This window comes from Anomalospiza imberbis, chromosome 8, assembly GCF_031753505.1.
Source record: "Anomalospiza imberbis isolate Cuckoo-Finch-1a 21T00152 chromosome 8, ASM3175350v1, whole genome shotgun sequence".
In the NCBI taxonomy this organism is placed as follows: domain Eukaryota; kingdom Metazoa; phylum Chordata; class Aves; order Passeriformes; family Viduidae; genus Anomalospiza; species Anomalospiza imberbis.
The window spans coordinates 15,051,375-15,077,000 of record NC_089688.1 but is presented as its reverse complement, the minus strand read 5'-3'; the positions used below and the strand labels follow the sequence as shown (position 1 = coordinate 15,077,000).

Below are 25,626 nucleotides of genomic sequence, written 5' to 3'. Positions count from 1 at the left end.
TTCATCCATCACGGTGGAGTTCTCACAAAACAGCCAGCCCTTTCCCCATCCCCCGCACAAATAAAAAAATACAAGTCTCATCGCCTAGACTTCCCCTGACCCCAGCAAAGCTCAGGGATAGAGGGAACAGCTCCCCGAGCCAGACGAACTGAAGAGGACAGTGGAGAGCCTGCACTCGCTGCCGTGCTGACAAACGAGGCCTTTGGGCACCCAACGGCAGCAGAATCGGGGCTCCACGCGTGTCATCACTCACCTTGCTGCTGCAAGCACGGGAGCCATCCTACATCTTCCTGCTACAGGACACAGCAGAAAATGCCCCAGCATACAGCACGTTAATTTTGACTGCTTAGAACGCTGGTAGAAATAGAAAATGCAGACTTTGCACTCTCTAAGGAAGGACTCTGCCCAGTATTTTGCTTTCAAGCATCTTCTGCCAGCAGATCCTCCTTTCCCCCATTGACCAGTACCCTCTGTAGCACAGGGCAGCTCTATAACCAAGGAAACGTGAGAAAGCAAGGTCTGTCTGGAACTCTGAACATGAGGGCAGATTTTGAAGCCGTGGTATGGAATAACATGCAATTGCTGACAAGTGGATGATAAGCCCTGAGTGTGTAACAGACAGCTACTAGTACAGGCTGCCTAGGGACAGAAGAGCACTGAATAGTGCCCACAAGGTAGGGGGCAAAGGAAAAGGGTGGGGGAAACACAGCTGGAGTATCTTGATAACTGGTTTATCTGCACAGCCCACTGTTACTCCAGGTATCCCTCACAGCTGAGGGACATGGAAATCACAATCTGAGAAACAGCCCTGGCCCCTTTAAAAATGTTCTCCCTCTGAGAGACAGAGGATGCATTCATACGTGGTGGACTGCAAAAATGGTAAAAGTGAGTGTTTGGGGTCTTCTGAGTTCAGGGTTAATTTCTGTCCCGTTTTTAGACCAGTAACATCTGGGGCTCAAGAGGCTGATGTAGGATGAAGAATGATATAAAAGAGAGAAAATTACTCTGCCATGCAAGAAGAGAACGATCTAACAAGCAGAACGGAAATGCAATAGAATGACAGAAGTCAACAGGCTGCAATCACAGTGGGCTACAAACCAGAATACATCACACTAATGAGGTAGGAAAAGATTTGTTATATGCAGAGGATTACAGAGAACCGAATAAAATATTTTCTATTAGGAGAAAAACAGAATCTAATTCATATGGAAACAACTTTTATATCATACAAATCATGGTGCAAAATACAGAACAGAAATTCAGAAAGAATGGCACATAACACTGATGGAAAACAAGCTGTTCAATAAAATCATAATACTGATGAAAAGAAAATACAACTATTTGAACTAATCAAACATAACAGTAGGAAAAGATGTCAAAGATTTGAAGTCACAAATGCTGTACTCTAAAGATACAGAAATGGTAGTGCAATGAGTTTTTGATTAATAAATCTGACTTCTGTAGCTGACAAATGAGTTCAAATGAAGGATTTGGGCTTTTGTGCTGTATTCATGCAGCATCCAAAACAGCTAACATCTGACCTGTGGAGGACTCTAAGCACTTTGGCAATACAAACAAACTGTAATCCAAACAGTAATTTCATATGTACATGTATTTCTCTCAGAAGAATTTAATTATGTCAAGGAAACACGAGGACACATTATATTCAAGCAAAGTACTAAACAGTGAAAATTATAACCTCTCATACTTCTTGTTGAACACGGTCATAAATAAATTACTAGCTCAAAAAAAGAGGAAAAACTAGACACCTTAATGAAGGTCCACTGTGTGCTCAATAAAAAGCGACAATAAAAATACACATTAAGTTATATTAAGATGCCTAAGAAACTAAGAGATGAGTAGTACAGGAATTAACATGTGCATTCCACTGTGAAACACTGTTCAGTTCTCACCAGTTGATCCTAAAACAGCAGAAAAACATTGAAGTAATGGATTGAAATTGCTAATTGACGAAAACAAAGAAAACTATCTAAAGTCTGTTGTTGTTATTGGTTTGGGTTTTTTTGTTTGTTTTTGTTGGTTTTTTTTTTCTAAAATCCAACAAGTGTTTAAGAAGCACATGAAAAAATCCTCAACAGTCAAGAGGAGAGGCTGGTCAGATTAAGAACTAGTTTTCCTAATTAAAAGTACAAGGGAATACATAATGCTACTCAGGGCAAAAAATGTGGGTAATTTGAGATTACATAGTTACACATCATACACAATTATCCTGTAGCGCTTACTGTAGCATTACACTGATGTTAAGAAAATTATAAAATGTTAATAGTTGAAAGTAGAATATTTGAATTATAACAATAAACACCAATCAGAAAAAAAAAAGAAACATGTCCATTTCAAGGAAAAAACATAACAGTAAACACCTAGGAGAAATGTAATGTAATAATTTTCTATAGAAGTTGTTTCTTTAACAGAGCTATTGTTGATAAAAGAAAGACTTGGAATCTTGATGGACAGATACTCTGATCCACTATGGAAAATGGAAAAGACATATGTGCAGCAGTTTCATCTGCAGAAAAAAAAACATATAAATTATATCTCTCTAGCTAGAGTGATAAAACGTCTTATGAAATGTGCCACAGAAAGGTAGAACAAAGAGCTTCTAGCTTAAGCTTAAGAAAAGAGACAACAGAAGGACATACAGTCAAAGCTGTAACAGAAGGTAAGATAACAGTAATCAACAATACTGGGCCAATCTTTTTTAAAATCAAGGGGGTTCTGTCAGCATTTTGAGCATTTCTAGAGATTGTTTAAATATGGTTTAAGGATCGAGACCCTTAAATACAGAGGACAGACCACTGTTGGTCCTGCAGCAAACACGAGGAGAGAGAAAACAGAATTTTTGTTCTGTGCCACATGCTGTTTACCAGTAGTGTGGGTGGCTGGTGTCAGGCAGGAACAGCTTAAAAAAAAAAAAAAAAGTCACTGAAATACCACCAGCAAGAAAAGAAGCATTCTAACCCTCTGCTCTCAACTATTTTCAACTATTTCAGCTTCATAAAGACAAAGTGATCTTGCAGGTAGTTTGTTCCATCACTCGTGGTTACTTTTCTCACCTAAAATGACTAAGCTGGCACCATGTCTTATGGTCTCAGGATACCTCATGGGCTGGCTGTGCCAACAGAGGACTCTCACACACATATCTGAACATGGTGGGCAGAGCTGTGTGTTGGTGACAAGGTCCATGACAATCCCAAGCAAGGAGAGTGACAGAACAGGTCTAAGGGTCACCCAAGCGTTCAGTTCATAGCAAAAGGAGATGGAGCCAAGGACTGAACAAGACCGTGGGGTCCACCCAGGAAACAAGGCTGGAGACAGTAGAGGAGACAGGCACACCTACCATGCCACTCAGGCTCGGACTGAAGGCTGAGGCTTGAGCTGGAGGAACTCCCTGGACTCCTGAGGAAACAAGGGCACGGGTAGAGGGCCAGAATGAAGTTTTTCAGGACATTTGTGCCTTCAGGGCTGATGCTTAGTTGCTTTCTGCAACTTCTGAGTGCAAGAAAGGACTGGGAACATCTGAAGGAACAGACAAATGATGTGCCAAAGATCAAAGGTAGCACACATTCTACTGTCCCTATGGGAATATACAGAAAATTACATATATCTGAGAGCTCTTTTACTCCTGGGAATATATATAAAATTACAGATATTTGAGAGCAGTTTTCTTACAAATTATGTAAACATATTCCCACCAAAGAGGGTGGGGGAGGATGGGAGGTGTGGGGAATAGGGAAATACTTCTTTCCCACTTCACCTGCACTGGAGTGCTCTCCTGTAATTGCTCATTCAACCCATACTGGCCTCTTTATACCAGTGCAGTCTCCACTCAACTCTATCTTAGGAGGTCTGAAGCAGCATTGTGCCTCCAGCAATCACCATCCCAAGTGTTCTAAACGCTCTTGACAATACAGGCAATACAGCTGCACGCCCTTCTTCAAGGCTCTGCTCGTGCCTCTCACACCCTCCTCAAACACAGCTCAGGGAAGGAGAGCCTCACCTGCAAGAGAAGGCACTCCTGGAAGTTAGGGAAGAGTGAGGAGGTACGACATGAGCAGAAAATAGCAAACCTAAAGAAAAGATAAAATCTTGTGGACTAATTCCTTCCACATGAGCAGTGCTGGGCTTGTCTACATCGATACTGTTTTTAAAAATTTCCTCTGTTTCAGTGCTGCCAGTGCCCGCAGGGGCTGACGCGTGAAGCGCCGCTCTGTACCAGTTTCCCAGGCACAGCCATTATTACGCCTCTATGCCGCTTCAAATGGGAGATATCCATTCCTCTCTTTCCTGGGATTTCCTTCTCCAAAATACTTGACAAGCACGGTTTAAAATTTAAAACCATAAAAACACGCTTCTCTGCATGCTGGAGGAAAAATCCAGGCCCAAGGGTATCATTTGATACATTCAGTTAAGCCATGAAGAAAGGTACTATGGATGCAGAAAAATAACAGCCTTCTGTGATTTGCTGGGGTTTGCCACATAAAACTACCAACATTAAACTTATGATTAAAAATCATACACCTAATTTTTTTGGTCAAGTAGCTTAAAAATGTAAAAGTACACAAAGTTGTTAGCAATGTTCAGCCAACAGTTACAACACACTGACCTCTATCTTAACTCAACATGGCTCCAACTTCAAAGCCTGCTTAAAACTATTTAAATACCAACATTCTTAAGCATAGCAGACATGCTGCACACTCAAATGGAGCCAGTATGCTGCATGAGAAATCCACTTTCTGCAGTTCCTCCCCCTTATTTCCCAGGCTAAGCTTACCTGTTCTCCAGAGCAGGAGTTTCCTGTTATATTTCTGACTGAGAGCAGTCGTGTTTCCCTGCTCTATCACCCTTGGACTACTGTTTTTTATTTCCCAGCCATGGGCTGACCCTGGCTGGATGCCAGGTGCTCACCAAAAGTGCTCTATCACTGCCCTCCTCAGCTGAACTGGGAGAGCAAATGTAATGAAAGGCCTGTGGGTCGAGATAAGGACAGGGAAAATACTTGCCAATTACTGTCATAGGCAAAACAGACTCGACTTGGGGAAAAAATTAGTTTCATTTATTACCAATCAAATCAGAGTTGGATCATGAGAAATAAAACCTTATCTTAAAAACACCTTCCTTCTTTCTAGGTTTCCCTTTATTCCTTGATTTTCTCTACATCCCTCCAGCAGGGCACAGTGAAGGGGAATGGGGGCACAGTCAGTGCATCACACATCACCTCTGCTGCTCCTTCTTCCTCGTGGGGAGGACTCCTCACACTCTTCCCCTGCTCCAGCACAGGGTTCCCTCACTTGAGACAGTCCTCTACAAATTTTTCCAAGGTCAATCCTTCCCACAAGGCTGCAGGTCAAGAACTGCTCCAGCGTGGGGCCCTTCCAGAGAGTGGAGTCCTTCAGGAACAGAGGGGTTTCCTATGGGGTCCCAAGTCCTGCCAGTAAAGCTGCTCCAGCATGGGCTCCTCCCCATGGGTCCATGGGTCCACAGGCCCTGCCAGGAGCCTGCTCCAGCACAAGCTTCCCTCGGGGCCACAGCCTCCTTTGGACACATCCACCTGCTCCACTGTGGAGCTCTCCACGAGCTGCAGGTGGATGTCTGCTCCACCATGGACCTCCATGGGCTGTGGGGGGACAGCTGCCTCACCATGGTGTTCACCTGGGGCTGCAGTGGAATCTCCACTGTAGCAGCTGGAGCACCTCCTGCCCCTCCTTGTGCAAGGACCCTGATGTCTACAGAGTTGTTCCTCTCACATCTCCTCACTCCTCTCACTGGCTGCAACTGCTGCTGCACAGAGCAACCTTTCCCTCTTAATTCCTTTATCCCAGAGGTGTTACCACCATCTCTGATGGGCTCAGCCTTAGCCAGTAGCAGGTCCATCTTCGTACCAGCTGGCATTGGATCCATCAGACACAGGGAAAGCTTACGATACCTTCTCACAGAAGCCAGCCCTGTAGCCGCCCCACTACCAGAGCCATGCCATGAAAAACCCAATGGATTCCCTTTTTGCTAACTGCAGTGGAGACTAGCACAGAGCTTCTTTGTTCTAAGTGAGAAGTTTGCACCCTTGCCCCAGTGGTGCCTTTTCAATTGTGGATGGGGAGGAACCAAAGGCTGCACTGAAATTCCAACGTGGCTCTCCGGCTGTACACCCGGCAGGCGTACACAGACCCCCTGCTACGACTGAGCAGGAAGGGCACTGGGGAGTCTACCTGCTTGTGCCATTATAGAGGCTGTAACGCTACAGATTTCTTTAAATAAGAAATATACAAGGAATCGAAAGTATTACTTACAGAAGGACAAAACAACATTGGAATTTTTGCAATCATTCACAAAATTAACCAAGAACACTGCTCTTGTAAAAGCTTGTGTCTCATAAGCTGACAACCAAGCAGCAGGAAAGCCTGGTCTGCTAAAGCCCTTCAACACAGACTTTCTGGAACTTCCACCAGCATCTTTTCCACTGCATTTGTTACTGATTCTATGTCTTGAAGGACACTGGAGCAAAAACACCACATCAAGAAAATTATCTGCCGTCAGCAGTGATTAGAAGGAAATGCCATAGTTGAACCAATGTCAAAAAGAGTTTAACTGCTTAACTATCAAATGCTTAACATACTTTGAGCAGAACTTTCAACACAGTTTCTCAATCATCACTTGAAGGCTGCCATTAGTAACATTTGGATCTCCAGAACATTCTGCTGATATCTGCTGGCAAAAGCAATGTTTAGTAGCCTGAAAATTGTCCAAGGGGTAAAATCACAACAGCTCATTTCACATACAGCTATGAGGCTGCAGAATCAAGAGCACAATCCCAGAGCAGCAATCTTCACAAGAATGTTGTTTTGTTTTTAAACTCTTTTCCTTTCGATCTTTTAAGGGTCCTGGGTGCAGTTATGATACTCAAACTAGGACTAATCGCTGTGTACCCTGTATAATTTTCCCCTTGGTCCTTACTGCTGTGGCTCAAACTTTTTTAGCCTCTCCTGAGAACCAGAGCATAAAGAGATACACTGTTCAGAGATCTTTTATTCCAGACTGCTGGACTACAACGCACAGTCTTCTAATCTAATTATTTTTAAGACTTATGTCAAGTCAAAAATGTATTAAATTCTTAGCTTCAACAAAACCTGAACTACTCTCTCCAGCCTAGAAGACACATACATTCCAAGGTAAAATTTTCAGAACTGACTTTTAACTAAAAGCCTTAGACCTTGTGCTTCTAAGTCATAATCTCCTCTCAAAAATATCACCCTTGAATACAGTTTTCTTTAAGGATGAACGAAAAAGGAGGAATCGAGATTTAAAGATTGTGTGAGCACATGGGGAAATAGGTATTCTGTGTTCATGAATTAATCAGTGCTTGGCACAAGTATTGCATTTTTTCATGTGTTATCTTCCCTGTCTCTAAAAGAATATATTTTAGTCCTATTAACAAAAGGTACGTATGTACCTGCTGTATAGCAAGTTGAAATTACACATCTTGAAGTTTACACACCAGCAAAGGACTTCTGCATGCTGTCACCTTCTCCACACTACCCCCAGTGTAACTCTTAGTCTCTGAGTGAGGTCATTCTCCACTAATCTGCAACAATCTATTCTACATTCTGGATGCTTGTAGTGAAACCTCAGAAGAGTTAGGGAATATACAGGGAGTAAACAGTGAATACAGAGACCACTCCAGCACTAATACCCCAGATCAATTACCAATATAGATCCATTGCATTAAAAATCTCTTGTTTCTGAACCCTTTCTAAAAGCCCCCCTGAGCATGCAGTCCTAATGTACATAATGATGGGATGAAAAATGGTAGAAAGGAGATGAAGAAAAAAAAATCCTAAACATAAGGAGGTTACCTAAGAAAAGGTAAATGTATTCAAATGAACAATTACAAATACAGTAAAATCTACAGACTCAAGCAGGAATTCAGATACAGGTCTCTGGTACCTGATCATAGAATCAGTGTGAAGTCTCGGCTACTTCTGTCAGCCTTAACACACAGAAGCCCACTACAGCAAATCTTTCCATAATATCACTGTAAATATCTGAGTACTAGTTTATCTTGCAGCTTGAAGTTATACCTTCTTTTGAAACTTTGAAGAGGTACTTTGATGAGGAAGGATAAGGCAGGAAGGGACCCCAGGCCTTGCATATAGGTTCAAGTGGTCTTCCTACTGGTTTATTGCAGAGTACTCCTGCTTGAACACTTTCTGAGATCCATTCAGAGCTGAAATCATTTTTTCCCTCTCTCAGACATGCTTGTATCCCCTCAACACACAGTAAAAATTACTGCCTTGGCAAGTATCTCAATGTATCCCTATAGGGTTAACTTCCTTTTACCTTCTACTACTACACTTGAGTGCAGAGTGCTCAGCTTGGCTAAAAGCTTAAAGGCCATGAATAATATAAGAGAACTCCACTGGGAGGACTCCTAATGCCTCAGAAAGCTTCACTAGATCTCACAGTTCAGTTCTATCTTGCTATATCCTTCATTTCCCTTAAATGCTACAGCACCAGCGTTAAATCGAACTCAGAGCGCCAACATTTAGCACCTCCCCAGCAGCAGCAGCCAGCAGATTACAGAGGCTTCAGGATCAAAGGGGGGGCCAGGAGGGCTGGGACCTGCAGCCTCCCAGCTATGCCACCTAGCTCCTCCACCCTCTCAGCCTGTTGTTAATTGCTCCTCAGGTTTACTTTTGCCTCCAGCACTGGAATATTAATCCTTCGTTTAAGCAAAACCACTTCATCCACCTTTGAGTTTATAGAGAAACCTAACAAATTCAAGAAATCATTTTCATATTTGGAAAACATACTCTTTGCTTTTGAGGATGGCTGAAATCCAAGTGAAGTGTTCACCTTGTAACATAACATGGACATCAACCTTACAATATGGCCCATGTAACATAAACTTGGGAAAATTTGACAATAAAAGGAGTTGTGGTTACAAGAAAACCCAGACAGGTGCATGCAGGGGGGAAAGGCGAGTCTGAATGTTATCTGATGAGCCACAAACTTGATACATCACACATCTATGAAATTACATATAGTTCATAATTGAATCATTCCAAATCAAATCAGGAAAACAGAACCAGAATTACAGGAAATACTGGGAATCTTAGGCAAATTGCTTTCAGTGTCTGCACTCAGTTATGCAATCTGTGAAATACAATCGATAAACATAACCATTAAGGAAATGCAAAACGTAGTAAGTCTAATTCTTAAGCAGAAAGAATTAGGCAGGTACTTGTTAGGTCTCATGTGTCAGATATCTGCTTTGCACTACACTGCAACTATAATCCAATTTCCAAATACTGAAAAGGCTGGAAAATGGGAATTGGAAAAGCACATTACAGGCAAACAATTTGAACACAGAAAAATCCTTGGATCTGCATATGCACAATTATGATTTGTATTAGCTCTTCCTGCACACATAAACTGAAGAAACAAAAATACACAAAAAAAAAACCTGTGAGGAGTAAAGGAGGAGTGTCTTAACTCAGCAATGAAGTAACACCGCACACGGTAAAAAACATCCTCTGGGACTTCAGTGTTTGGTTAAGCCCATATGACAGGAGATTTAAGTGATGCTGCAAGCAGTCATCAAAGAATAACTGAAGGTAAAGATAAGAAATCACAAGTATTTTCTGTGGTTATAATTTTAAAAGAAAATGAAAGAAAAGAGGATTGAAGACACTGATGATTCTAAGACTGGATGAAAAGCATTACTTAAATGCTTTGAAGTCCTTTTATATAGAGAGACCTCCAGAGGGTTAACTCAAACCTTCTTCTGCTAGCTATGGAAACTGAGTTTTGTGTTAGAAACCACTAGACAACTACATTGTGCTCAACACTAAAAATTGTAATACCAGACATCCGCTGGAATTGTAAAATATTCTCTAGCTCTTTAAAATCTATAAGTTTGGTTTGGCCATTGTATTATCTAACACATTTTCCCAATAACATACATGACTGTGTGAAATGCTTTGAAATGAAAGATGCTATGCAAGTGCCAAACATTACTGCAATACACTAACTTAATTTGGACATGCTCCAGCATCTCATGTCAAGAGTGAGCTCATATTAGAGTGAGTTCCTTTATTGAGACATCTGCTAGGAAACCAATTTAGCCAAATCAGAGTGTGTGATAATGAGTGCTGTTTAATCAAGACAGTATTAACATAAATTTTAACTTGTGTCAAGTAGCTTAATAGCAAATTACTGAATGTTAAACAGACATGGAATTTTTTACTCTGGTCTTTTAATAAGCAAATTCTTGAGTAAACGAAAATGTACATTTTCTTCAGTACGCAGTCAAAAAGAGCTAGATACAACCCAAAAGAATTGAAGCAATGCAAGACCTGCAATCATAAACTTATTTTCAATTTTAAAAAGGTTCAGTACTGGAATGCTCTTCATCTTTCAACTAAATGTAAGATTTTTTAACAGGAGAAGTACATCCAGATGTGCTTACAATGAAAATATAATAAAAGGTATTTTTATTAATTTCTGGCTTTTATATGTATAAGACATTTCTGATTTGGACACTTAATCCTGAACAGCTTTTAACATTTTAGATGGATAAGCATTATATGGATAAGTGCATTTCTGGCCTTAGAACTGTAAAGACAGCTATAAACAATGTGCCTTTCCAAGATAACCCCAGATCATGTGATTTCATATATTAGCTGTTTGTTTTCCCAGTCAACACATTCACTTACTGTTTGTCAGAGAAAAATAACAAAAACTTCTGGCATCCTGACTCAAAACTGTTAGGCCCTAAAATACTGATGGCAAAGAATCACAACACATATCAAGCAGAAGTTTCTACTGCAAAAGCCATAACATAGTGACAGATATTGCTTAAGATATTCACTCTTCAAGGAATGGAGATTCCCAAATTCAGTATTATTAATATAATTGACTTGTGTGAATTTTAAATTATTCCACGATATAGCGGGTTAGTGAGAACAACACTTACAGCAATGCTCCCTAGAATGTGCAGTTCCTAAGAAAGGGAAGAGGAGTAAAGGAAAATAAAAAAAAAAAAAATCACGGGGAACAGCTCAGTACCACAAATTGTATGTTCTGGAAGAAAAGATGACAGCTTATTTTTTAGGACAAGGATACTGGCAAAGAGGTAAAACAAAACAGTTTTAAAAATAAAACAATTGTTTTTAGGGTTGTGTTAGCCATCCATATAAGAGGAGACTGCTTTCTAAACTGGTAAAAAAGCCAACCCCAGCAAGAGATTGGTATCAAGCCACATGCTTCTGTTCTCACCTACCTTTCAATGGTAAGAAAAGGGGCAGATCTATGGAACTCTTTCAAAAATTGAAAGCTTCCTAGTCCTCCACACTGCAGCAGATGTTGAGACAGGCACGTGTACTTGTTTGAAAGGAAGTGTCTCAATACCCACAGCAATATCCAAGAGTTGGTATAACATCTACATCCTACTTCAGTGGAGCAAGTGAATCTCTTCCCCACAGTGCTAGGACAAACGCTGTGACAGAAGAGCAGCATTTTTAATGTCACATGCACACATAAATTATCTATGGGCAGGGGACAGGAGAAGGAGCACGCGGTTTCCTAGTGCACATGAACACATGCATGAAGTGGAAGTAGGTTCTAAATGATTACAAGGCATAGGGCTATTATGACAGTCACTAATGGCCCAGACCTTTCATCTGCAGAGCTTAGAAAGAGCTGTGACTTTTGAAACAATTGTATTATCAGCACTAGAGCCACAGTTAAGTAAGACTCATTACTTCCACTGTCACTTCATAATTACACTGTCTCTGCCAAGAGTCACACTCTCCTCATCCTACTCCTTCCACTCTTTACCTGTGTAAACCAAAATCTCAGTAGAGAACAAGAGGACCAAGCCTTTCCACATGTCTAATTCTCAAGGCAACAGTCACCTTGAGAGGAGAACAAAAGTAAAGTGCGCTGTTGCTGTGGAAACAGTATGAGAGCACAGAAATACTCCTACTAGATCGAGTACCTCTTGGAGGACCAGGCACACCACTGAACAGTTACTGGAACTTCCCCCAGCACGCGTGAAGCGTTAGGACAGGGAACCCAGTCACACTGGATGTCTCCACCATCACCCAGATTTCAGATCTGGAATAGCTTTTCAAACGTGAGCTCTTTGCTGTTCTTGGTGAAAACAACTACCACTGTCTGAAGGCCCTAGACTGGAAAGTGGATAAATTGCACAGCCTTTCTAAATTCTTGAGAGATGTATTAATACAGAATACAAGATAAGGCGTTTAACAGAGAACTGCAGAAATGCATGGGCCTGATCCAAAGGTTTACAGGCTGAATTCAAAAGCAATGCTGATGAATGGTAGAGAAGAAAATAAACTTACACCCCAGCAGAATTCATCTATTCCATGTTCCCTAAGAAATAAGAGGGAATAAATAGAATGTGATCGTGTCAATATAGATTACATGATAATTCACATTCAAAAATGTCTAAACTAAGACCATGTGGGTGTACACAATATCAGACTACTCTGAGTGACTTGAATTTATAATCACTAGTGTAAAAACCTATAGTTTTATTCCTCTCTCCATTCCCTTTGAAATCCCTTAACTGAACTACTACATGAACAGCAAGACTGCAAGAGTCTAATGCAAATCAGAGAGAGCAATGTAGTTAAAAACACTATTAATGAGAACAATCATAGACACAAAAGCCCTCTAGGTTTTCAAGAAGTGAGAAATTGCCAGGTGTCAGTATCCAAACTCCTGGTATTACCAAAGATTAATGAAACCAGCAATCAGAAGCAATTTGATAGTCTAAACCACTGATTTTGTGAGGACATTTTAAACACCAGACAAAGAGAATAGGGGATTGGAACAGGTTATAAATTTGTTTAGAAACACTGCAATGCTACCAGACATTAATCCCCACAACTGTATCTTCTACCTTCCCTTCTCATCCCTACAAAACATCTCATGTTAAAAGAAACTAGACCATTGGCAAGCTAGAATAATGATTTATTTCACAAGGGTGTTGTGAAGCTTAATTCATGTTTGTAAAGCCCTTTGTATTGTGCCTTTCATCTACTGTGGGAACCTCACAGTATTATCAATAAGGTCTTTCCTACAGTAGAAGGGCTTTGCTAAAATAGCTATACTAGCAAATCTGCCTAGTCAAGATGTGGTTTACACAGGCAAAAAAGTTATTTTGACAGAACAGCTAATACCAGTTCCCTGAAAAAAAACATGCTAAACTAGCAGAAGCACACTTTTGGTGGTGTCTAACTGAATGTAGCATAGGATATCGTACGTCAAATAAGGGTGATTTCTGCACAGTCTTAACAAAACAGTTACGCTGAAAAATCCTGAGGGCAACATATTTTGGAGAGTGTGAATGAAGGGTGTGTATTTGCTACTTTCACACTACCAAGCATCTGTGTTCATTTATTCATGGGAACAGGCTAGAAGCAAAGTACTCTGTAAACAGATCCCGTTAGCAGCAAATACATATGACTTTACTATTTTATACAAAATAATTGAAGGAATAAAGACAAAGCCTCAGTCAGAAATATTCTGCCAAACAGAAAAGAACAGTGTATTAACAGCACTAGAATGAATGCCTAGAAACTACATAGACAACGGCAAAGAACAAAGACTGCGGTACAAGAAACTAATTCATGTGATACTCCTTTTGAACTGTGCTGTTACTATTATTTTCCATTCAAACCCTCAGTTTTCTCACTCAACTTTAAAACAACACTAAATATCCAACTTTTATTTGTTTCCTAACAAAGGTGGAAAGGCACCATTAGGCCAGGTTCCCAAATGAGTACTTGCCATTTTTCTATACATGCTTGGCCTTATTCTGAGCTGCTTAGGGTGGCAGTCTGAAGCTACCAGCAGCAGTGCTTCTTCATTTTGACTTTCAACAATTCCTCTTCTTGCTAGAAGCCTGTAGCAGATCTTAACACCTAAGGGCTTGCTTACACAAGGGAAAGGAAACTCATCTGTTTCACATCTCTGGAAGGCTCTCCTCTGGTAGATACCTGTCTTTATTTTAGGAAGGTATCATTCTGTATCCATGTGCAGTAGCATACAATTTTCCAACATACAACAGACCAAAGTAATGCACTAAAGTGTAAGACTTTGGCAGAGTCATATTTCAAAACTGTGGTGGGTTACACACTGGCTAAACTTTATTCCACAAACTAATCTGGATCAGACATGTTTGAATCTGGAATGGAGATCAAAATCCAAAGACAGAAATTGCCATATTTGACAATATTTATTGTGCATATGAAGGATGGTTTCATAACCAAAATTTAAGCAGGTGTCTTCAGCTGCTTTCCACTGAAAAGTAAAGCTAAAACTACTTTAAAGCAAAATGAACAATCTTCTGCTATTGAGACATTAGAAATTAGAGAAGACTAACTACTATAAATTAATCAGTAACCCATTATTTACTGATATAGCACTGTAGAATACACAGCCCACATACCAGCACTACCTGATATGCTGTTTTATTCCACCTAGGATTCATTTATGTGACCTCCAAAATGATAAGCATAATAATAATCACCAATTTATAATTGCTACATGTTCTTTCAGTCACTGATGCAGTTGTCTATATAGCATAAGAACAACACTGACCTAAAAAAGAGACTTGGCAATTCTGGACTAGGGTTAAAAAGATCAAGGTTCAATCATTTTGCAGATTGGCTAAGCTACACAACAAAGCTACAGCACCAAAAGGCTGGGCTCACTTGCTTCCTAAGATGCACTTTTTAGTCATGAGAGTATTAAAAAAAGCTGGATCATGTTTTCTTTATCCACTGTCACACATTTTGCATGTAAGCAGCTGATCCTAATCAATGAGAGTTTGATATTAACACCTCACATGATATAAAAAATTTTGTCACATACTTGTTTCAAAGACATATGACATTTGACTTTAAGACAAATGTTTATAAAGACATCTTCCTCATCAGCTCTCTGCCACAGCCGTCAGACAGCAGTCAATTTGCTGTAACTACAGCAAAACAACTATGCAGCCTTACATGCTTCAGACATCAGACAGTAATTACACTCCCAAGCTGGAAAAGTTCATTCTTGCCTTTGGGATAGTCAGCAGGAAAATGTAAGGTTAACCATCCTTCAGAACAAGGCTATCTTGCCCCTCTGTTTCTTCCCATCCAACTCACTTCTCTGTTTTAGCTCTTTCCCATCCATTCTTAACTGTCAGCTCTCTTGAGCCTTTGATCACACTGACTGATCCCTGTGTTTCTTCCCAGGAGGAGAAGTCAGGGGGAACTTGTAGGTTTCAGCATGTGATCTTCCTCTATGCCTTGGGTCCTGCCTACACAGCTGCTCCCTTGCTGTGTACGTCCTGGAAGTGAAGCTTGCTAAAGCATTGGAAGCTAAAGCCTAGGAGAAAATACATAGAGGCTGAGGCCAGGCTTCCCACTGGAAAGGTCACCTACTCTGAAACATCCCTCTATCACTGACAAAGATATTCCACATTAATAATTCTCAAGTTCAAGTACACTTCAAGGCCAGCTTAATTTCTCTTAAGCAAAAATGGAAGAAAAGAAATACACTCAGGCTGAGGCTTTTTTCCCCTCCTAGTTTTCTGAACTTTTTAAGTGCTGCAAAGTTTCTGCAGAGTAGAAATGAAATCTGAAGGGTAAAAACAACAGTTACTCAGCATAATGAGCTGTTCTTTCCTACACTTATGCATGATGCCACAACCACAAAAGAAATGCAGTTAAATGATGAGGAGCTCACTTCTATTGAGACAGCTAAAGCACCCTGAACAGTATGGGAAGACTGAGGGTATACATCTTCATCAAGTCCAAGCCCAAGCCAAAGCTGTTGTTATTGACCTTTAATGTCCTTCATGATTTGTGTCCTGAACCACTAAGAATGGGAAAAAGTCTAGGACAGGTTAAAGATTTAGCCAGTGAAGAGTATGCATGTCTCAGTGATGAACTTCCTATTTCTAATAGAATGGAAGTTGATCAGCTATCAGAGCATGCTGGGGCTTCTGTACTCAAACTTTATGGGGATGATGGCAGGAAAGAAAACTACAGAGGGGGAAAAAAGATTTAATTTTTTTATATGTAGATTTTGTAGCTTTTGAATAACCCATATAGAACAAGTGTAAAATTAGATGTAACAGTACCTAAAGATATTTGTTGTAAAGAAATACACAAGTTGGAGAACAACAGGCAGAACTGAAGACATACTAATTTTGCACAAAGGGCTGAAGTACAATCAAAATCCAGAAATTCTTGCATAGTAAGTATGACTCAAAGTCAACCACAAATACATAAAGAAATGTTTTCTTTACTATTTTGCAGTAAAGAAAGCAAAGAAAAAGCAGAACTCTGGGTAGTCAATCAGCCTGCCTAGGAATCAATTTGTGCATGCTATTTCTTTGAATGTAAAACACAGGCTTCAAATGCAGCTGAACTTATTTCATAATTCACGTTATCCTTTAACTATAACGGCAGCATAACAATCTCTGCTTATGCACAAATAATCTATGACAAACCATCAGCCCCAATTGACAAAAGTACTTTAAGACATAACATTTAGAAAATTAATTGCCTTTTGGTGCCCAAGAAACAGCACAGCATTTCCAACTTGTTCTCATTTTATCGTATGTCTGTACTTTAATGTAACAAACTTGTGTGCTCTTCTAGTGCTTCTTTCACAAAGGAATAGTCACTTCTCAGTTGAAAATGAGTCTGAAAAAAGTTATCTTAAGATTGAACATGCAAGACTAAAATGCAGGTTCTTCCTCCACCAAAATGTTAACACTTTCCACACCATTTTTCCAAAAGATTTTACTTATAAATTCTTTTATAAGAAGTTTTTTCTTGAAATAGCTGTAAAACAAACAGTTGAAGAACAAAATGGCATGATGTGTGTTACATGTCTCCCTGCTTTCCAGAGCATGTCAGAGCCAGTGTCTCGTACAGAGGAGTATTTCTAAACAAGCAAACCCATGATACCAAAATCTGAAAATGATCTAATAATAGCTGATCTTAACTTAATTTTAGAATCCTAAGATTTGAAAACACAAATTTTGAAAAACCCAAAAACAAAGCCACACCATAATCCTGGATAAATTTCATATAATAATCTGAATGGTTCTACTGTCTCTTTTGTCACACTGAAGTTTGCTTTGTTGTTGTTTTCCTCTTTCCTTTTAAAATAGCCTCCTGCAGCTCTGAGCTAAAAATCTTCCTGGAGCTTCTATGTGACAGCTGCAGTATCTTAGCCATCTGTTTAATTTATATTTGCTAATGCAGCTCCTGCTGTTTTCAACTGACAGGTTTTTTCTCTCTTATTACCCCCACACGGGAAATCATTGCACTTGCCAAACTTTCTCTGTAGTCTCAGATGTCAAATCAAGTCTGGTGACAAAAAGGTGATGAATGAGGCTCCTATACACCTCCCTTTTATGTTTTTGGGTTTGTTTTTGTTGTTGTTGAGACAGTTTCTTAACTATGGAAATTGTAAGGGGAAAGAAGCAGTACAGAAACAAAAGAGAGAGAGAGAGCCAAGGGAAATCATACTCCCTCTTACTCTCAATATGGTAATTCTGTAGAAAGGTTGAGGCTGGGGGATCTCCAAGATACTCTCTAAAGCAGATTATCCATTCCATTCAGTCACTAAAGGCCTGATTCAATCTCTTCAGTCATCTGTGGTCACCTACCAAGCTCAGGGTTTGTCTGACTATTGACTTTCCCTCACTTGCAGCCAACACGCCTCCTAACTTTTCTGGAGTTCTCTGCATCTCAGAAGTATTCAGAAGTCAAAGGCAAGTGATGGAGCCCCATGGTTCAGCATGTTGCAATGCCAGTACTTACTGCCATCCTGCTAAAACCTCCTGCAGGAAGGTGCAGTGCCCATATTCCCTGTGCTGTTCAGAGACGCTGGATAAAAGGACCAACTGACTCCTGAAACAGCTGTCAGCCTTGTACAGCAAGCACAGATGTTACTGTCCTTGCAACTCCCCTGGGGCATGGTAACAAGAAGATTAAAGAGTCTTTTGCTGCTGAAAAGTAACATCAGGTTTAACACAAAACTTTGCAATTTAACATACGTACCCTCGTCCTGTGTAAAACTGCAACAGCTGAACCACAGTGAGCTCTGCAATACCTGTCCAAGGAGACAACACTCCCCTGTTACAAGAAGCACATTTCAGTGGCCAGCCCCAGCCCAGAAACAGGTAGTCACATTAAACACAAAGAAATCAAGCCCAGAAAGTGGGACCACTCTTCCTTTCTAAATTCCCCCTTTCAAAACAACTTCATTAATGGAGAGACACACGGAAACATGAAATGAGCACTTGCCAAAGGGCTGGAAGATGTGTGCTTTCTGGTGCCAGAGAGAGCCCTGCAGAGTAGCTGAGAAAGAGTTTGCAGGGATACATGTTTGAGGGAATACCAGGGAGACAAGAAGTCATAATCTCTTATTACCACTGTTCCCAGAAGGCGATGATAAGAAAATAAAAATATTGCTCTGAAACAGTAGAGTTTGCTCCAGCTCCCAGCATCAAAGCACCTATTGGACCAAACTTGTGACAGCTCCCTATCTTGTGCAGAATCATCCCATTGAGCTCTGGAGGATAAAATCACTTGAAGCAAAATGAACGCTCCTGGTTTTGAAAGTACAGCAAGCTAGTGCCAAAAATAACTAGAGGTACACTCTGGAGAAGGTTACTGCTTCGTCTTCATATGCCCTAAATATCATCATACTCAGGTACTCCTTGAATAATTGTACTACAAAAATTTGATCTTTGAAGAGCATACTGGACAAACCAGAAAAGCTTAAAAACCCCTTAGACCTAATATACTAATAGCTACAGCATACATGAGGACATTATATACTTTCCTACCCAGGAGATTCTGCCCAAGAGCCAGACTAGTAAACTCTTAATTTGCAACCTGTATCTCAGGATTTTCATCTGAAAATATATATGTATGTATATGGATATGCTGATTTATGTAAATGCTGATGTACTTCACTACAGTACTATTATACAGTACAGAGGCTAGATACCCAGCACAAATTCTAACACTTTTATAACTCAGTGCCAATACCAACAGGGAAAAAAAGTAATTTCCAAGAGTATACAGGCCTGAATACCTAAAGAGTCCCTACTCAGCTTGATTACTTATACTTCATGATGTTTCAAAAGTAACACAATAAAGTATAAAGATTAAATTATAACTAAATACTTTATTCTTATCTTGGTCAGACACCACTCGATAGAGCCTTCCATAGAGCACTAGCATACTAACTTGGCTTTCCACTGTTCAAGAATAGTGGGGGATGGGAACAGCCAGATAACCAGAAACCCTGAGCACACAAGCCCTTTGCAAAGAGGCCAAAGCCCTGTGCGCTCTCACCCTGTTTTGCAGCACTCCAGGTTCTGGACAATTCAGCTGAGGTACAAAGGCAGCCCCATAAGAAACCCCATCTGACAAATCTCTCAAAGCTGAAGGGATCACAGTACATACATGGTACTCTTTCACCAGTTATCCCTCCTGAAACTGCTGCTATCATCAGCTCCATGGCTCTAAGTCTTGCAGAGCCAGAGCTTTAGTCTAAATCTGTGAGTTGTGGAGCCCAGATAGCTCCTGAATGCTCCTCCAGCACCTTCAAAGCCAGCCTCCCAGCATCCCATGTTTCAGAAGCACAAAACAGAGACATCAGCAGTAGCTCTGAGCAAAGTTGGCAAGGGCTCAGCAGGTGAACTAGCTCAGGGTCTGAGCCACACATAACCTATGTACTGCTTCCAGGTCTGAGCCCAGGATTTCAGTATGGATAACTCGTTACCTAATAATGTATCCATGCAGAAGGAAAGCAAATTTCTGTGTCTACAAAGTAATTCTAAGGTCAAAAATTAACCTATCAAGCTAACAAAGGTTATTTGCAATATTTCCCATACAGTGTTTACAATCCCATGCTCTAAAGCTTTGCCTGAGTATATTCCTCTTCACTTGCCAGCATCCTCAGGCATTCCCTAAGACCCACTTCTGCAAAGAGTACATAAAGATTATACCCTCAAGGAAATCCCACTTAATTCTCTAGGCTGTCCCATATATACAAGCAATGTACTAGGTTAAGCATGACTGTCCATGCAGAGACAGTCTTTCAAAACCAAACCACAACAGGCATTAATACTCACTACCCTGAACTGTAACTCTGAGCTCTAACAAGGAGGTCAGAGCCTTCCCCAAAAATGCTAATGCTAGTTTACTTTAAGTAGAAATGCAACAGCCTTCAACAAACTCCAACAAATTTTAAAGTTTCACCTTCCAGAAAAATGAGTTTTGTTGTTTATCTGCACTTTAGATGTCTAGATTTAAAACGAAAAGGCAAGTACAGCTGCTCACAGCTGATAAGGCTTCATGCTTCTGGCATTTATTTATATCCATGATCCAGAGTAACAAACCCATCTACTTTAAACAAGTGAAGCAACTTTTGGATAAAATACGGAAATAGGAAGATGGGACTAGAAGCAACCTCCTTTACTGTATAAATCCACTTATTCACCATAAATCAAGAAAAAACACTTTTGGGTGAAGGCAATAAAAGATCCATACTGTCAACAATTTCCAAGTTAGGGCATGAGAGCAATTCCTGATGACATCTTGTTGGTTCTCATCTGAACATGGGGCCAGCAACCCTGCCAATGCAGTTAATGTTTTCTGGCTGAGGTCACTAACATCTAGTTTGTGTACAGGCAGCTTCTGCTGCTCAGTGCTGCACAGGAGCAGAGGCATCGCAGGATGTCACAGGGCAGCTCGGGTTTAGTGTTTGTGATTAACCTCAAGCACTGCCTGATATGTGGCATTGCAAAACACAGATAGAAACTCAAGTTTGAGATTCCACGAAATAGAAAGAGGTAGTCAGTCCTGTGGTGCAAAGCCTAAGAGAGAGCAAATAATGAGAGAAGATGGAAGAGGATGGAACAGGAGTGTGCTTCCACCTATGGCCATGCCAGCTTGGCTCAGGGTTGACCTGACTCCTGCAGATGATACCCAGCCCAACTGAGTCTGAAAACTCACATCACAACTCAATACACACAGTTATTATACCACATCAAGATACTGCTTATATACTGCAGCTTGTCTGTACTCATCTGCAACATAATACTGGGTTAGGCTGTACTTGGTTATCTAAAAGTGGAGGGTTAAGAACTTCAGGGAACAGCTCTGCAAGGAGTATAAAGCAATTTTAGTGGCTGCCAGCAAAAGAGGTGGACCCACATCCCCAGCTATTCAGAGCACGCTGATCCAAATAACTAATCCACCAAAGATTTATTATCAATCAGTCAGACTTATGACCTTATTTAACTGCACCCCACAACTCCCTGATTGCAGGAGCTGAAGACAGGAATGTTCTAACTGTGGCAGATGAGAGCAACACTGAGCCACTGAGCATTCTGGGAGAAGCACAGTCTGAGATGACCTTTCACAAAACAGTATCTTTATTATACAGACTAAAGGGGTAGGCAGGAGATTAAAAGGCTGGCTAAAGAATGCCCTAGTCCATTAGATAATCATTTTTCCTGTGTGTGTCTTGTCCTGTATCTCAAGAATCACTATGGAACTAAAACACTGGTTATGTCCATACAGACTTCTAAACTCTTAACTGGCAACAAACTTTGAACATGTTCTAGGAGTCAAAACCCTCAACAAGACTGAAACACAAACAGCATTTTCAACAGTTCTCCCTAGCATGCCCTCCTGTTTCTTCTACAGTATCTCTCTGCTATGAAAAATGTTAACTTTCATTTAAAACAGCAGCCAATACTAGTTTCAGATATCCCTTTCCCTGCTTCTTTCCTACCCTTTTGCCCTACTGATAGAATAACAATCCAGCATCAGAGCCAGGGAAGAGCACTGCAGAGCCAACAGAAGATAACCAGACTGGCTGGAGAGGGATGTATTGGAGATGAGTGCTACAGCTCTGGAACAAGACTAAAGGAGAGGATTTCACAGGGACAAATCTGAAAGAGCCAGCAACTGGCTGTGAGGCACACACTACACAAATCCACTCCAATACAAGGGGCATCTCTCATGTTGCACCCAAATTTGACTCCATCTCACAACAGTTTGCTATTACTGGTCTTCACAGTAAACTGACATCAACACTAAATCAGAAATCTAAGGTTAGAGAAAACAATATTTACATTATAGAGATCAATCCCACTTCTTGTCATGCCTTCTGTGCTTTATTTTGTTTTGCAGTTTTTTATTTTAATTTTGTGTTCCAAATTTGGGTTATGGCCAAGACAACAGGAACTTGAATTGCTATGTGGTATATAAAGTAAATAAAATAAAATTAAAAACTCTCATCTCTGAGAAGCAAACGTTCTTAGATATTGTTAGATAATGCCAGCACCAACACTATGTGCCCGATGCTTAGGCACAAAAAAATTAAAATCAGTCTCAGACACTAACCATGGTAGTTTTAAGTATGAGCCATGCCATATGCAACAAAGTGACTTGGACATGGATTATAGGCAAAAGCAAATACATCAGTACCTGAAACTGTCACTTTTTTCCCAAAACCTCGCAACTATCTAGTAATTATTCAAATGTCCCCTTCCTTGATGAGCACTAATACTGCACATCTGAATCTTTTAGCTAGCAGCCACATGGTTTGTGAATCAACCTCTTGGCCAGGTGAGGAGAAATTATAGCCTGTTGTGCTGCTCTAGCACTAAAACATGTTTCGTCCACCTGGAAATGGTTCTCAGTGCTCTCAGTACACTAGAAAAGAGTTTAGATACCTGATGATTTAGATTTTAGTGTTCTTATTGTGGATATAGCCATCAAAATTCCCACTGTCTCTCATTCCTTACACACTAAATATGCTGATTTAATTATATGCCTGTAATTCAGTTTACATTTTACAGGAGGCAAAAGGTAAGGAGATTCCAGTAAATGACACTCGAGATAAGAGAATGACTTACTGGAGAGCACAATGTTCATTCTTTGCATATGTACCAGCCTATTATAAAGGGCTTAAAACTTCACTCAAACAGAATAGGTAGGAAGTCTTGGCAAAAGCTAAACTAAAATTAATTTTCCAGATTTCAAGGTTATAAAGGTAACTTGCAAAGTACAAATCAGCAAAGACTGGTCTTTGTAAGCCCATGGACATCATGGAAGCCCATAGATTCAGTCTGCTGCTGGATCAGGTTTTTCTCCCCAGCTGCCCTGAACAAAGCTTTGCCCATGCTCACTGACTGGGGCACCAGGCAGCAGGGACAGGAGTGGAGCTGAAGCAAATGAGGTCAGTTCCATGCTGCACTGCCTGGTAAAGCAATGGAGGGAAATGAGGCACGGATCACCAAGGATAAGGTAAAATAAAACATCTAGCAAGCAGAGAGAGGTTTAGAGATTGATTGTTCTCCAGATGTTCACATCTAAATAGCAAGGATAAGATAAAAAAATTACAAGCTCTGATTACCATTAAGATAAAGAAGGACAGGAAAAAGGAATCAAACTGCTCTGAATCTAAAAAGAGTGGGACATGAGAATTTTTCCAAGAATAATTTAACCAAAGACCACATGGAATGAAGTAATGATATGTCCTAATTACAAGTTTATTAAGTCAGTCAAATTCTTCTCAGAGAAAACATAAAAATCAAAACACCCCAATCAAGTAAAGGTCGATCTTGGTGACAGGAAGAGGAATAATTTCAGACAGCAAAGTGAATTTAAATACATCCATGTTGAAAACTGGAAGATCTTTTTTCAGAGATTGTCAAAATTTTTTCTAAGTATTACTGACAGGATTCAATCTCTAAAATTATTAGCATAAGAATCCTCACAGAGTGTGAGAGAAAGATTTGGGACTTTATCTCATGCAAACCCATAAACTGCTAGGAGTATATTTTTTTCATAAAGAAGATAATACTGAATCAAAAAACTGCAGCAGGATAACAGAATAAATGGAAATACACATGTAAGCTTCGATGCTGATGCTGTTGCTGCTCACTCAAAATCACCACATTAAAACAGATGCTCACTCTTTCCCCATCCCTTACAAATGGTAACATGAAGCTGAGTTCCTATCATGAAGCTAATCCCAAACTTCATTCTCTGTCCCAATGGACTTCCCCCTTTTTTCCTCTCTGTAAAATTTTACCTCAACTCCACCCAACCTGTGTGATGTATTTATGGTAGAAAAAAGCTGTTTCATTCGTGTATTTTTAAAAATATATTTTTTTTCTGCAGTAGCCCAGCCAACCAGGAAATCAAAACCCTGCATATTATCATATATTATCTTGTATGACTGAAGGTCACAGGCAGTCAAATCCTCTGTGTGCACATCCCTCTAGGAAATCTCAAGCTCTGGGAACAAAAATACTACTACAATCTCTAGAATAAACTACTTGAAGAACTGGATGGTATATATTCATATGTATTTCACATACATATATTAATTTTTTATGTACTGACATACACACATGCCCTTCTGATGCAGGAGTTAAAAATTCCTTCTAACACACCAGTGGCCAAACAGCTAACATACAGCATTTTGGAAGTGGCTTACACAACAGGAAAAGCAATGGCACAGGAGGAAAAGTCCAGCAGGGAGACAACAATCCAACAACAAACAGGACATAAAGCATCAAATGGAAAGTGAACTCTTGAGGAGCTAAGACAAATGCAAAAGCTGTTGGTGGTAGTGTGGAGAGATGTATTGGTTAGCAACTTTAGGAATACATAGAAGGCGTGAAAATATTTATCAATGCATGGTGCTGAAAAGATGTACTGAAAGAAAGTCCACAGTCACTTATCAAACACAGTTGTTCAAAATCACCCAGCTGTTCAAAATTTTCACATATGATCTCAAAAGCATTGAAATGCCACTACGGTATACCACCAGTATTAGGTCTTAGGCTGGTACAGTCCTGACATAGCAGGTTTTAGCAGAAAACTCACAGAAATATCTTCTCTCAACAATGATACATTTGTGAAAAGCTTCTATATGGAAGCAATGTCAAAATTTAAAGTCATAACATTTACTTTTACTTACAGATGCAAAACCCACACAATCTATTAAACAATGCCAGGTATACACTTCTCGCAAGCCATCACTATTAAGTGGTCATCAGTCAAAACAACCTCTTCTTTAAAAAGGACAGGCTTAAGCCTTTCAGCATAGGCTAAAATTTTTTGCTGATACCCTCTAAAACTATAGTTATCTTATATGAAAAGTAATAAATAACAACAAAACAAATGTTTTCTGTATAATTTTACAGAGCCATCATTTTAATTTTTCTGCTTTGCAGCTACATTTCTTGCATGTCAACAGTATCCCCAAACTCGTATTTCAACCCTAGGCCTGTCAACATCCACAATTCCACATAGTTGTTATTAAAAGGTACATGATTCAGAAATCTGTTTTCACACTGCATTACTGATACCATACATACACAGTCAGTTCATACAGGGACTACTGGAATCCCACTAAACAGAGTCCCCTACTAACTTCAGCATCACAGCCAGGAAACCACCCAAGTCAGACTGCAGCAAAGAAATTCCACTTCTGGTGTGATGTGGACACAGATAAAGAAGTATATATGAGAGG

The 25,626-nt window shown here is 40.1% G+C and overlaps 1 protein-coding gene across 7 annotated transcripts in view; it reads right to left on the bottom strand.

Annotated features, from left to right (window-relative positions):
- NDST2 (N-deacetylase and N-sulfotransferase 2) overlaps window positions 1-25,626 on the bottom strand; it is a 139,021-nt gene that overhangs the window by 66,914 nt on the left and 46,481 nt on the right. For 4 of the 7 annotated variants that reach the window (XM_068198497.1, XM_068198493.1, XM_068198494.1 and 1 more), the window contains one exon: window positions 6,632-6,720. The exons of the other annotated variants lie outside the window; for them this stretch is intronic. The gene's annotated coding sequence lies outside the window, so the exon portion shown is untranslated. The remainder of the gene's footprint in view (window positions 1-6,631; window positions 6,721-25,626) is intronic. 7 annotated transcript variants of the gene reach the window in all.